Genomic DNA, 14,218 nt, shown 5'->3' with positions numbered 1-14,218 from the left:
GGGAGAGCATATACATTCCTGTTTTGATGCCACCGATTCAGCATGTGTTTCACTATCTCTCATTAGATTTCTGAAGCATGTGGTTTCTGAAGGATTTGGCATGGCTTTCCAATCCTTCTATAATTTGACCAACTCCTCTTACCCTCATTTTGTTCCCTTTTCTCTTTTCCTTTTTGACACAGGGTCTTACAAACCCCCACCTTGTATCATTAATCTTGGTTCTGCTTTTTTCCCCAATGTAATATTTTGTTTATTGGGGAAATTCATAGTGTGCATCCCAGACACATTAATTTCCCATTCCTCCCAGGTCCATCTTCCCACCCTTGTGACCCTCCAAAACACATGCCAAGTACAACTTGTGTTGCCCATATTCTCACTGAAACATGTTTAAGCTCCCAGTGGCCAGCCCCTTAAAGATAACTGAGCACTTTCCCATCCCCTCCACCAGACCAACAACTGTGAAGAGCTACACTTCAGCATCTTTATCACAATTTTTAAGGACTCTCTTCAATGGTTCACTTTATAGAGTGTTTATTATTTTGTTTGGAGCCAGGGAGAGATTGTAATAGAAGGCTTCAGTGTCTCTCATTCTCAATTATGAGTCTGAAGTCATAGATAACACTGCAACAGGTACTTCCTTGCCCACAGAAGCCAGTGGCAGCATGGATAATGGACTTCCACATGTTTTCCTGTGACTGCATGGACCACAGACTTCCATGGACTCTGGCAGTATCTTGGACCATGGACCTCATAATGGCAAATGGTCCCAGCATGGGTCATGGATCATGGATATCAACATGGTTTTACGTGACAGCACAGATCATGAACATCGGCACAGCCTCTAGTTGCACCATGAAAGATGGATGTCATAATGGTCCTTAGTGACAACAGCCTTGATGATCAAGAACATCAACATGGTCTCTGGGAGCAGCCAGAACATGTACATCAACATGGTCCCCGGCTGAAGGACAGCTCACTGGAGCACGTGGTTCTGACAGGCCTTGCCCTTCTCCCCAATTTCCTCTGCCTTCCTAAAAACCATTAGTTCATATTCCTAAAGGTAGTCAACAAGGCCTATTCTCTTATTGGATACTTCCTCCTCTTGGGGCTGACTACTAAGGTCCAGCTATGGAAATATTAAAGTCTAGCAAATAGAAGACCCCTTTGGCTCATCTAATTAACATGCCCAATTAAAATTAAACACCTCATCCTAACATGGGGTTTCCCTCTTTACCTTTATAAACCATCATTTGTTTATGTTCTGTGTCTGCATTCTCTCTATCCAGAGGCAGTCCTTTGTTCCTCCAGGACAGGTACTTCTTACCCCTATCCTTTGTTCCTTTTTTCTCCCTTGTCTCCTTTTTCTTTACCACTGCATCCTAACACTTCTAACACAGACCTCCCCATTTCCTCCTCTTAAAAAGTATACCTGCAAGACTTTTTGCTGAAGTTTTTTGCCTGAGTCATAAAGCAGTCGCTTTAACTTTTCTTCCCCATTTAATAAAGGATATCTCTGTCAAAAGAGGTGTTTGGTTGTGGTTTGTGCTTCATCTGGGACCTCAGAGAAAGCCCCTGTCGTGCAGGGGTCTCTTTCACCAGATGCAATACATAATAATCACCTACATGGCCCCTGATGGCAGGGTGGATCACAGACATTGGCATGACCATGGGTGGTAGCACAAACCACAGACATCCACATGACCTGTGGGGGTAGTATGGACAATGAAAATTAATATAGTCTCAGGTAGCGGCATACATCACAGACACCAACATGACATCCAAAAGTACCATGAAAGATCAACCTCAGCATGGCCCCCTTCAGCATCTTGGACTACAATTACTAACATGGGTCAGGGGGTAGCAAAAACCACAGACATCAACATGGCCTCAGGTGGGAACATGGGCCATGCACCATGCACATCAACATAGCTGAAAAACAAAAATCACATGATCATCTCACAAGATGATGAAAAAGCCTTTGACAAAATCCAACACCCCTTCATGATAAAGGTCTTGGAGAGATCTGGGATAACAGGAACATACTTAAACATAATAAAGGCTATATACAGTAAACCAACAGACAACATCAAACTAAATGGACAGAAACTCAATGCAATTCCTCTAAAATCAGGAACAAAACAAGGCTGTCCACTCTCTCCATACCTTTTCAACATTGTACTTGAAGTTCTAGCCATTGCCATACGACAACAAAAGGGGATCAAGGGGATACAAATTGGGAAGGAAGAGGTCAAACTTTCACTGTTTGCAGATGATATGATAGTTTACATAAATGACCCAAAGAACTCTACCAGAGAACTATTACAGCTGATAAACACCTTCAGCCTAGTGGCAGGCTACAACATCAACTCAAGAAAATCAGTAGTCCTACTATATACAGATGATAAAAGGGCTGAGAAAGAAATCAGAGAAACATCACTCTTTACAATTGCCACAAACAACACGAAATACCTTGGGGTAACGCTAACCAAACAAGTGAAAGACCTTTATCACAAGAACTTTGAATCTTTAAAGAAAGAAATTAAAGAAGCCCTCAGAAAATGGAAAGATCTCCCATGCTCTTGGATAGGTAGGATCAATGTAGTAAAAATGGCAATCCTGCCAAAAGCAATCTATAGATTCAATGCAATCCCCATTAAAATCCCAGCACAATTCTTCACAGACCTTGAAAGAACAATAATCAATTTTGTATGGAAAAACAAAAGACCCAGGATAGCTGAAACAACCCTGTTCAACAAGGCAATGTCCGGAGGCATTACCATCCCTGACTTCAAGCTCTGTTATAGAGCTATAGTCCTGAAAACAGCTTGGTATTGGCACAAAAATAGACAGGTAGACCAATCAAATTGAATTGAAAACCCTGATATTAACCCACACACTTATGAACTTCTGAACTTTGACAAACAGCTAAAAATATACAATGGAATAAAGAAAGCATCTTCAACAAATGGTGCTGGCATAACTGGAGACTGGCATGTAGAAGAATGCGGATAGATCCATGTTTATTGCCATGCACAAAACTTAAGTCCAAATGGATCAAAGACCTCAACATAAATCCAGCCACACTGAACCTCTTAGAAGAGAAAGTGAGTGGTACCCTTGAACGAATTGGTACAGGAGACAGCTTCCTGAACATAACACCAGTAGCACAGACAGTGAGATCCACAATTAATAAATGGGACCTTCTGAAACTGAGAAGCTTCTGTAAGGCAAAGGACAAAGTCAGCAAGACAAAAAGGCAGCCCACAGAATGGGAAAAAATATTCACTAAACCACATCTGAGAGAGGGTTGATCTCCAAAATTTACAAAGAACTCAAGAAGCAAGTCTCCAAAACACCAAAGGATCCAATGAAAAAGTGGGCTCCAGAACTAAATAGAGAATTTTCAATAGAGGAGTCTTAAATGGCTGAGAGGCACTTGAGAAAGTGCTCAACATCCTTAGCCATCTGGGAAATGCAAATCAAAACAACTCTGAGATACCATCACACTCCTGTCAGAATGGCTAGAATCAAAAACACCAATGACAATTTATGCTGGAGAGGATGTGGTAAAAGGGGAACACTCCTCCATTGCTGGTGGGAGTGCCAACTTGTTCAGCCACTTTGGAAATCAGTATGGAGTTTCCTCAGAAAAATGGGAATAAACCTACCACAAGACCCAACAACTCCACTCTTAGGCATATATCCAAAAGATGCACATTCATACAACAAGGATGTCTGTTCCACTATGTTCATAGCAGCATTATTTTTAATAGCCAGAACTTGGAAGCAACCTAGATGCCCCTCAACTGAAGAGTGGATAGAGAAAATGTGGTACATTTACACAATGCAGTACTTGTCAGCAGAAAAAAATAATGGAATCCTGAGATTTGCAGGCAAATGGGTGACACTAGAAGAAACCATCCTGAGTGAGGTAACACAGTCACAAAAAGAGAAACATGGCATGTACTCTCTCATATATGGATTTTAGACATAGATCTGGGGAGTGCCAGCCTACTATCCCATGGCCAGAGAGTCTGGGAAACAGAACCTTCATTCAGTAGCTGATGGAAGAAGAGGCAGACTCCCATGGATAAGCACTGAGCTGAACTCAAGAAAGCCAGTAACAGAGAGGGAGGACTGATAACCAAAGGGTTAAGACTGGGTTGGTTTAACCCCAGAAAACAACTGACCTGACAAGGGTTAACTCTTGAATCCCAGGCATCAGCCTGGGAATCCAGCATGGGACTGATCAAGACCCCCTGAATGTGGGTGTCAGTGAGGAGGCCTAGGTAATCTATTGAGCCTTAGGCAGTAGATCAGCATTCATCCCGAGTATACACATGGACTTTGGACTCCCATCCAACAATGTGAGTTGCACTCTCACCCTGAACTCTTGGGGGCGGGTCTAGGCCCTGCCCTGGATGAAATGACAGACTATGGACACCCCAATGAAGGGCCTCACCCTCCTTGGGGAAATGAGGGGATAATGCAGGGATTGGGGGAGGGCACAGGAGGAGGGGAGGGAAAGGGAGAGGGACCTGGAACTTACTTGTGAAGCAACCTTGTTTCTAATCTAAATTTAAACTTAAAAATATATAATAAAAATTAAAAAAAGATCAAGTCACAATCTTTATACAAATAAATAGAAAACTGTTTAAAAAAGAAAAAAAAACAAATAAGACCTTTAATCCCTAAATTACTTTTGGTTATGGTGTTCTATTATAGCCGTAGAAAGTAACTAGTTCAGTGTGCATGTGTTTGTGCACATGGGTGTGTGAGTACCCACAGAAGATACAAGAAGGAAACTGGAGTTTATTGTGGTTGTTAGCCACCTGACATGAGTGCTGGGGATACATCTGTGCATCTGGTACAGGAGCAAGCATTTGAGTGCTGAAGCATTGCTTGGTCTCCTTTTTCCTGTTCTTTCAAACTGAGATTCCATTTCCCCTTCATCATTAAGACTCATAGAAGACAGTCATATTTGGCCTTTCATCCTCCAAACGACTCCACTACTTGTTGCTTGTGCATATTATTTTTAAATAACCACAGAGATTCTTAATATTACATACTAGACTAAAATGTCAAAAACATGCATAGGGGTCAGGTATTTAATGTAAATCTGTAAATTGGGACAGTATACTGTGTTAATGAGTAATAGCACTGTAAATGGGAAGACGTGCCTTCTACCTAACATGGTTCTATGCTAATAGTGTTAATATTCAGCATGTGGGCTAAGCAGACATGCATATTGGACCAGGTCCCTGGCAACCCATTTGAAAACTCTTTCATTTATTTATAAGTGTTTATTTTTTTATGTCTTACTTGTTCAAGTGTTATTTCAAGGAGACTGAAACCAGGGCCCTTCTGTGTAAATATCCTTTATCTCTGGCAATGCCTGCAACACAATAGCTACTCAATGTGCAGCTGTTGGTGAACTGATGGTGCTGGCTGTACTATAAGGATTATTAACTGTGTGGTTTACCCCATCACAACCCTACTCCTGGATCTTTACTTGAAATTATGTCCTGGAGAGGAGAAATCAAGGTTGAGTAGGTTTTGTACTCTGCTCTAGAAATTGAGCCACACCACATTCTTTAGAATTGTTTAGGAAGGTGCTAGACAAATTTAAGAGGGAATAACTTTGAAGTTCATAGTTTATTTTTCCTGTTCACATGATCAATCAATTGCCACATTTTAGAAATTGACCAGGACCTTTCTGTTAGCTATTCCAAGCCTTCTCTCAACATAGAAATGCATTTTTCATCCTAATACATACTGTTTCTGGCTGAGAATTTTCAGGCATACCTTCTTTGTTAAGAGAGTTCAGTCCTTTGTAGAAAACCCCTCATTCCAAATATCTTTCTTGTGCTGAGACCCAATCCGCTCCCAAACTTGAAGTATTACTGCTTTTAGTTTTGTTTAACAGATAGTCACAACATGCCTATTGCAAACATGCACTGATATTTCAGAAGAGAAATGAAAAGGCAGCAAAAAGTTCCTAAAAAGCTGAACTTCCTCTATAGTGCAAAATATCTTGACTTCTTGGAAGATACATGTAAACTGTAGGAAGGGTAGTCCCAGACTCTCCCCCTGTAATGCCATTTTACAGTGTTGGTATATACTAAGCATCTATTCTAACTTTTTATACATTTTTTTACATTTTTAATTCAAGTAGAATTACACCATTTCCCTCTTTCCTTCCCTCCACCCAGCCACTCCCAGGTCTCATCCCTCGGAGTTTTCCTAGGTCTCTCAGTGGAGGCTTAAGGCATAAGCTTGTGAGAGTATCATGCCCAAAGTTATGACCATCTGTAGTCATGATACAAGGTTCCACTATGAATAATGTTATGGATTAGCAAATGAAATGTTGGATTAAGTAGTGGAAACAGAAAGGACTTTAATCCTATTTTAAGCTGTTGATAATGACCGTGTCTTTGATTTGATAGTGTTTATGCAGCTACCACGTGGAGACCATTCAAACCCTCCCCAACACTGAAAGTGCATTTGTTTTAGATGTTGAAGTCCACTCTGCAGTAGATGACTTTTCAGAGAGGACAATGGAGGGATTTCTTTGAACACAATGAAGCTCTCAGAGGAGCAAAGGAGGATTTTCTGCAGGTCAGAAACTGGCGTAAATGGACAGGAGAAAAGGCTGGCTTGACTGTTGGCTAGGAAATAGGGTGGGAGGGTAAGGTCTGTTAGTAGATTGAGCTTGCATATGTAAACTTTGGGCTAGTCCAAAAGAAGGGATGCTTAGACTTTCTTTTCAGGCTGCCCATAGGTAGGATCAATGGTGCAAAAGGAGAGGACTTTGAAAGCTGTGAGCAGTCATATAGAAAAGTGGAATCAGAGTCTATTATGACTCTCAGTTTTAATTTAAGGCAAAATTAAAATATCTTGGGCAGGAACACTACATTCAAGATGGAACTCAGAGATATTTCACTAATTTCCTGCCATTTATCTTTTCCTGAGCACAGGAACCTTGAAAATATTTTAAATTATGTTTCTTTGTATATATCTGCATGCAGGTATGTTCATTTGAGTACGGGTTTCTGTGGAGGTCAGAAGAGGTTATCCCTTGGACATATGTGCGGGGAGTTGTCAGTTTCATGACATGGATGTTGGAAACAAAATTCTAATCCTTGAAAGGGTAAGCACTCTTACCTTCTGAAGCCTCTCTCTAGCCTGTCATTTCTTCATTTCATGATCCTATGTCCAATCTCAGCAGAAATGCAATAGGTTCCCTTAAACCTTAAGTTCCGACTCTTGCTGTTCTCACTAAGTTAGAATCTTTGTACATACATATACATGTACACAAATACATTGTAATAAATGTGTTTGCACTCTAAATATGTTTGTGTAGACAAGAGGGGATTTTATTATCTTCCTGCAATTTAGGTAAGTACTGTGTTTTGCTTTTACAGAATCAGACCAGTAAGTTGCATATGATAAATGAACAACATATCTGTCCTTTGGAAATAAATGGAACTCCAGAGAGCTGTGTGGATGTGAACACACTCTGGCATATTTTTTACATTGATGTTTTTGACATGATTAGCTATTCAGACTGAATTCCTCCAGGATGCAGTTTGTTGAGGTTCGGCATGGATTTAAATGGTGTTATAGTAGGGTATCTCATGGTACTGAGAGTAGTACCACTCACGATAAATGTACTTACTGTCGATACAACTCAGAACCAAATGTTATCTAGGAACCCCCATCTGTAAGTTCCGGAAACACAGAAAAGCACTTAGGATAATTCATGCACCTATCAGTAAATTTTAAAGAGTTTTGGTTTGTTTGTTTTGTCTGTTTTTGAGAGAAGTTTTTTTTATTCTTTTTATTTATTTTTCAGTTTAAATTTAGATAAGAAACAAGGTTGCTGAGAGAAGTTTTAAGAAATTTTCTGTTGTCTCTGCTTGCTAACTTTCAGATGCCATACTTTTTCTAGTTAAAGAGGATCTAGATAAATTCTGGACAAGGAAGCTTCTCCCTACTCATTTCATAAAGTGAAAAAAAGTTTTAAAAATAGAGATGTCTTGTTGCGATAGATTAAGTGATTAAAAGCAGAGAAAATTAAAGTTTAATGCAATCTCAATGATGACTTAAAATATTGAAATCAGAATCTGGTGCCAGGTGCCCAAAAACATATCAAATCACACAATTAGGTAAAATTTTCAGAAAATCTGTTTTTTTTTTTACAAGTACAAGTTTATAAAAGTTAAATGTTTTCCAGGCTTAGTGATGAACAAATCACACTCAACTTCAGCATGGAAAGTGAGTGGTTGACTGACTATTGTTATTTTCACATAGATAATATGTTAATATCATCACTTTTGTCAATCTAGATTCAAAAGGCAAATCTTAATGAATCCATATTGGTGCACACTCTTGCTGTGATAGTTTAAGTCTTTGGTGTGTACTACTTGGCGTTAATACTTTATACTAGGGACCTGCTTTAATATCTCCCATATCAATAGTCTTTCTACCAGCTCCATAGGGTGTGTGAATTGCTCTTAGCACTTTATTTCTGGAAACACAGAATCAGAAACAGGGAATTGGATTTCAACCATGTGTTTATACTTTAAAGCAAGAATTCTTATAGCTGGTAACCTTACATTGCCCAGCCTATCGTCCAGCCACCTGGCTTCTTTTAATAAGAGTAGTCTGGTTTCTTGTCTGAATGTGAGATACTTCTAGGCCCCTAAATGGCATATCTTAAGTAGGGTACTAAAGAGAATAATAATAGAGCTCACTACTCTCACTAGCAGAATACTCGTCCATTGGTTACCTACCAATAACACTTCACTTTCACATGTTTTTTATGAAAAAATGCAGAAGAAAAATTTCTGTGGCAAGTTAGCTTGACTTCTTAATTATTTCAGGAAAAAATACATCTGAGTATCTGTGGAAAGTCTTCATTTTAACATCTTAAAATACTGGATTTGGAAACTAGAGATCAAGAATGAGATTTTTCAAACTAAGAAGCAATCAGAAATGGGGCTGAAAACAGAGGTGATAAGACATACCCAGAGGAGGACTTTCCATGGTGCGGACCTTGGCATAATGAGACTACCAGGACAATGTTGAAGCATATAACATTGAGCATGTTCATGAACACGAGCTAGAAGCTTTATTAGGAAATCCACTGTCCATAACAGAAGAGTTTCAGTTTCTTGGCAAAATGCCTTGGCCAAACAAAAAGAATTCAAATGCTCTACTGACAATTGAAGTGCAATAACTTTTTATAGTATATGTTCTATCATGTGGCACAACTTGTAAACTTTCTTAAAAGTGTGGCAGTCTACAAAGGGTTGTATTCATATGCTTCATATGTAAAAACAAGAGAACCAGGTTTCACAAAGGCTAAATTTATAACTTATCAGTATTAAAATCAGAAAAAGTCCCATTTCTTTTTTAAGGAGTGCAATGAGATATAGAGTTATAAATAATAAGTTTCCATATTTATGAGAGTCATTTAGAAATAAAAAGTAGTTATGTGATATTTTTTCCAGGGTTAGAGAGTAGCCAGAAAGTGATACTCAAGAAGGCTTTCCAAATACTCTTAAATGTGATAGAATCAATCCCTCCTTCTCCCTCCCTTCACTTCTCTTCTTACCCTCAACTTTGCCCCATTTCCCCAATCTCCCCCCTCTCCTCTTCCTCCTCCTCCTCTTCTCCTTCTTTCCTTACCTCCTTCTTCTCCTCCTCATCCTCTACCTGCCCTTCTTCCTCCTCCTGTTCCTCCTCCTGTTCCTTCTATACATTTATCCAATATCATTTCATGGCTTACGTGTGCTTCCTTAGGTCACACATCTCTCCTTCAAGTCTCAGTTCTTGTTACTCCTCTGTGTAGCTTCCCCAAATTCCTCCAAGACTAGAGGATCTGAAACTATCCTCAGGTTTAATGGTTCCCTAGAAATAATTAAGAATTCTAGAAATGTCATTTTATTAATGGTTATGGTTTATTGCAGTTTTAAGATAGAGATTATATTAAGTGAAAGTAAAAGCTCTTTGGAATGAAGTCCAAAATAAACCAGTCAGCAGCCTACAGCTATTCCCTCACAGGGCTGTCATGTGGATGCATTTATTTCTTCTAGGACTGATGTCTAATGCTTGCAAAGTGTGTACAATTAGGGAAGCTCACATGATAGGTGTGACTGACTTTAGCTACTCAGACCCTGGTAAAAACACATAATTAACATGGTTAGTATAAACTAGCTGATCAGATAAGAGCTTCATGGACCTGCAAGTGTATTCTTGTTAGAAAAAATATTCCATGACTGAGAGCACATCCCCCAAGGTTCATCCAGGAACAATTCTGAAACACTCATTTCTTCAGGATATGCAGGAGTAGCTTGCTGTGTGATCCTTTCCCTCAAAGACTACATCCACAGCCCCATGCCTAGGTCCTCTTACTCAAACCACCATATTTTTCCAAGTGTCTATATTTACGAGAGCATTTATGTGATAGGCATAAGAAAGTATCATTGTGGAGATATCCAGCATTTGGGGGTGACATTGAGGGGTAGGAAATTTTTTAAATTGGGAATGAAGCGTCTTTTATTAAAGTTCTTTATTGATCTTTGGGGTTTCACATTATGCACCCTAATTATTTTCATCTCCTGGTCCTCTGGTACTCTCCCCTCATCCCTGTTGCACCCCCCATGAAAGAAAACAAACCAAGGTAAGGAAGAGAGCAAACAAAAGCAAGAACAAAAAGAAAGAAAGAAAATAAACCCTATTAAACCAAAACAAGCCGGGTGGTGGTGGAGCAGGCCTTTAATCCCAGCACTTGGGAGGCAGAGGCAGGCGGATCTCTGTGAGTTCGAGGCCGGGCTGGACCGATAGCCTCCAAAACAATACAGAGAAAGCCTGTCTCGTAAAAACAAAAAAAAAAACCAAAATAATACAAACAACTACACCTGAAAGAGAAAAATCTCTGCTTCTTCTTCTCTTCTGACTCTTCATCATCCTGAGGGCATTGGAGGCTTCGGTGTGTCATATAGTATACCCCTTTGATATATTCCTTTGTCCCATCAGCTTTACTGGCAACTGCTCATTCCAATGAGTCATTGCTCTGGTTCAAAGCCTCTGGATTTTGGTAATCCATCCTCACTGGATCCTCAGTGGAGCTCTTCTGGTGTATCCTTTATCTTGGAGATCTTGTGGGCATGGTTCCACAAGAATAGTCCTTTCATGAGCTCCATCAGTAACTAGATTGGGTAGATGCTAGGGTGGGTCAACCCAAGATCCAGTTGTGGGTCTGGGTGTTAACCAGTCAGGTCAGATAAAGCTACTGACACCACTGGTCCTGGTCGTGGTGGCAAAGGCAGCTACCCTACATGCATGACCTCAGGGTGAGTTCATCCTAGCCTGGTAAGGAGTGAGAGCCCTGTCTCCTGGGTGCAGGGGCCACCTCTCTTTCTGTAGTATGCAGCTAGAGGTAAAGTCAACTTTCCCAGGACAGTGAAGGGCAAGAGTAGTTCAGTATAGCCCTCTGATTTCATCTCACATAGGTTCTTAGGGCTCTTGAGGTACCACTGGTCACAGACATCAATGCTGACCCAAGCTGGGGCTGGACCATGCAGCAATACATGGTCCTTAGCTACTGCTTAGGTCCAGATGAATTCCTGGCTCTGGGTGGAGGGAATGGTCACTCAGGTGGGAATGGTTCCGGTAGCAATGTGGTCGCTGGACTCTACCAAAGCCTCATGTTTGGGCTCCAACTCTAGGCCTCTATGTGACCATTATTGGCAGTGCAAGACCTGGACTTCACTAGTGGTAAGCTGTGCCACATAGTTCCTGACACGGCCTCTCAAAGCAGCTTGACTTGGTCAACATTTTTGTTCTGAGTGGTACCTCCTGGCACTCAGATCCAGATGGCTCTGACGGCATCATGGCCCCTGGACACAAAAAATGCCACAGGATGCAGTCCAGACCCCAGGCTTCAGGGGACCCTTGGTGGTACTGTAAGAACATGGGTATGAGTACAGACCTCATCTGTGGTAGGACCATGGACACAGACATTTTCCTCGCCATCATCCTAGGTCTAGATGTTACCATGTCTTCAGATGACGGCAAAAGGCACACAGGTCAGTATGGCTGCAGTGGCAGCATGGCTCGTGAACCTGGTCTCGGCCCCAGGAGGTAGCCCAATCCACTGCAGTCAGCACCGCACTCAACGGCAACAGGAACCAAGGTTATAAACACAGACTCTGGCTCCTGTAGGACCAGAGACCCACACATGGCCCTTGGTAGACACCTAATCAGGACATCGCCATGGTCCCGAGTGTCAAGTAGACCTCTCTCCTTACTCTACTCCTCATAGTTGCACCATGGACCCAGGTGACAAGCTGACCTCCAGCATCTTCCTAATCCTCTACATCTACCTTTCTTCCTTTATATGTTTTTCATGGTATATGGACCATTTCTCTTCTCTAACTCTCCTAATACTCTGCCCATTGTTTACTTAAAATGAGGGTGCTCACCTGCTTGGCACCCTTAGGTCCTGAAGTGGCCCATGGCTGACTTCCCGCTAGGGATCTGAACTAGATTTCTCCAGCTAGCTGGGGAGATCACAGTTAGACCCTGTCTACACAAAATTTGCATACCTGCAGGGTTGCTGTCCTCAGGCCAGTCCTGGCCCTGGGACTTGAGCTGCTTGGAGAATGATGGATCTTGCAAAGACATCACACACATTGACTGTATTTTCATACTAATCTGATCACTCACTTCCTGCTTGATCCATTTTGTGATAAACAAGTGCAAAATATAGTTAACATAGCAAGAAGCTGATGGTGAGCTAAATTTTGTTTAAATTATATTCCAAGGATTTTTTAACTACCTCTTCTTGTATTTTGGACCATTTTAATGAGTGTTATTTTGTGACTTATTTATACAGATGGTTTAAATTAACAGCATACTCAATGCTATATACCATATTGGAATATGTCAGTGCTATGATTCAATTCCCATACAGAACAAATAAGTAAGAATTACAGAGATGTCTTCCCAACAGATCTGATCCCTTTTCACTTATCAAATACCAATGTGAGCAGGAAGCATGGAAGCATTGCTCCCAGACATGATTTAATTATTTTGGGGTTAAAAGTCAGTTGGGGACAAAGCCAGTTATCTTTTCTTTGCATACAGTCTGGCTTCTATTGTGTGCTCTTACACTGATCATTTATCACTCATCTGTCAATCATCTATCAACCTATTACCTCTCATCTATCGTAGTCCACCATCTATAACTCATCTCTCTATTATCCATGTATCTGTATCTATAATCCTTATTTTAATCTATCTACCTAATATATATATATATATTTCATACAGTCAATCATCTACCTATCTCTCTATAATTCTGATTGGTTTGGGGTGATGGAAGTCAGTATTCATTAATTTAAATTGCAGTTGTCATGGAGGATTACTGAAAACTTAGAGGTCCATAAGATTCCTTGCACATTAGAAGCTAGCATACATGGTCACTCTCCCAGAGATATTAAAGCATCTTTAACCTATATTTTTATTTTTGTGGTTGTTGTTTGGAGACAAGGTTTGATGGAATACAGGCTGGACTGAAACTTGCTATGTAGCTGAGGATAAATTTGAGCTTTCAATCCTCTTACTCCCACCTTCCAGGTATTAGGAATTTGGGTATGAGCCATAATACTGGGCTTGTCCTTACTATTTATTCGAACAAGTCAGACGCCAGCCTTTCCATGTGATAGATCCTGACATTAGCTGTTTCACTCCTGACTCAGCCTGACTACTGCACTGAAGACTCCATATTCACAGGTTGGCTTCCAGCCTTGTCTCCCTCCAGGACAAGAAGTTCTTCCAATTTGTTTTGGTTAAGATATCATTTTTTTCTGAATACTGCTCCCAGTTAAAAGTGAATTCCATTTGTTCCATCTGGACTGGTACTTATTTCCTCTAAAGTGCATTCTATCTTGTGGACCAATGTTGTACATTAATAATTGACCAAATGTGCTGTTTCTACACTCTGAATCAAGGGCCTGAGTGAAGCAAGGATTTGTAGCATAAGATGTTGAATCCTTCAGGCTGGGGTTAGATGAATGACAAGCACAATGCAATAGAATCTACCTTGAACATGTCCTGTGACCTCTAGGGTATTCCTTATTTCAGAGTTTGATTGCTTATTCTTAGGGACTCAGATCCAGCATAAAGAATAAATACTACTGCTTTATTC

Source organism: Mesocricetus auratus, unplaced genomic scaffold (genome assembly GCF_017639785.1).
Source record: "Mesocricetus auratus isolate SY011 unplaced genomic scaffold, BCM_Maur_2.0 Super-Scaffold_100676, whole genome shotgun sequence".
Lineage (NCBI taxonomy): Eukaryota > Metazoa > Chordata > Mammalia > Rodentia > Cricetidae > Mesocricetus > Mesocricetus auratus.
The sequence above is the reverse complement of the archived record's forward strand: the minus strand, read 5'-3'. Positions refer to the sequence as shown.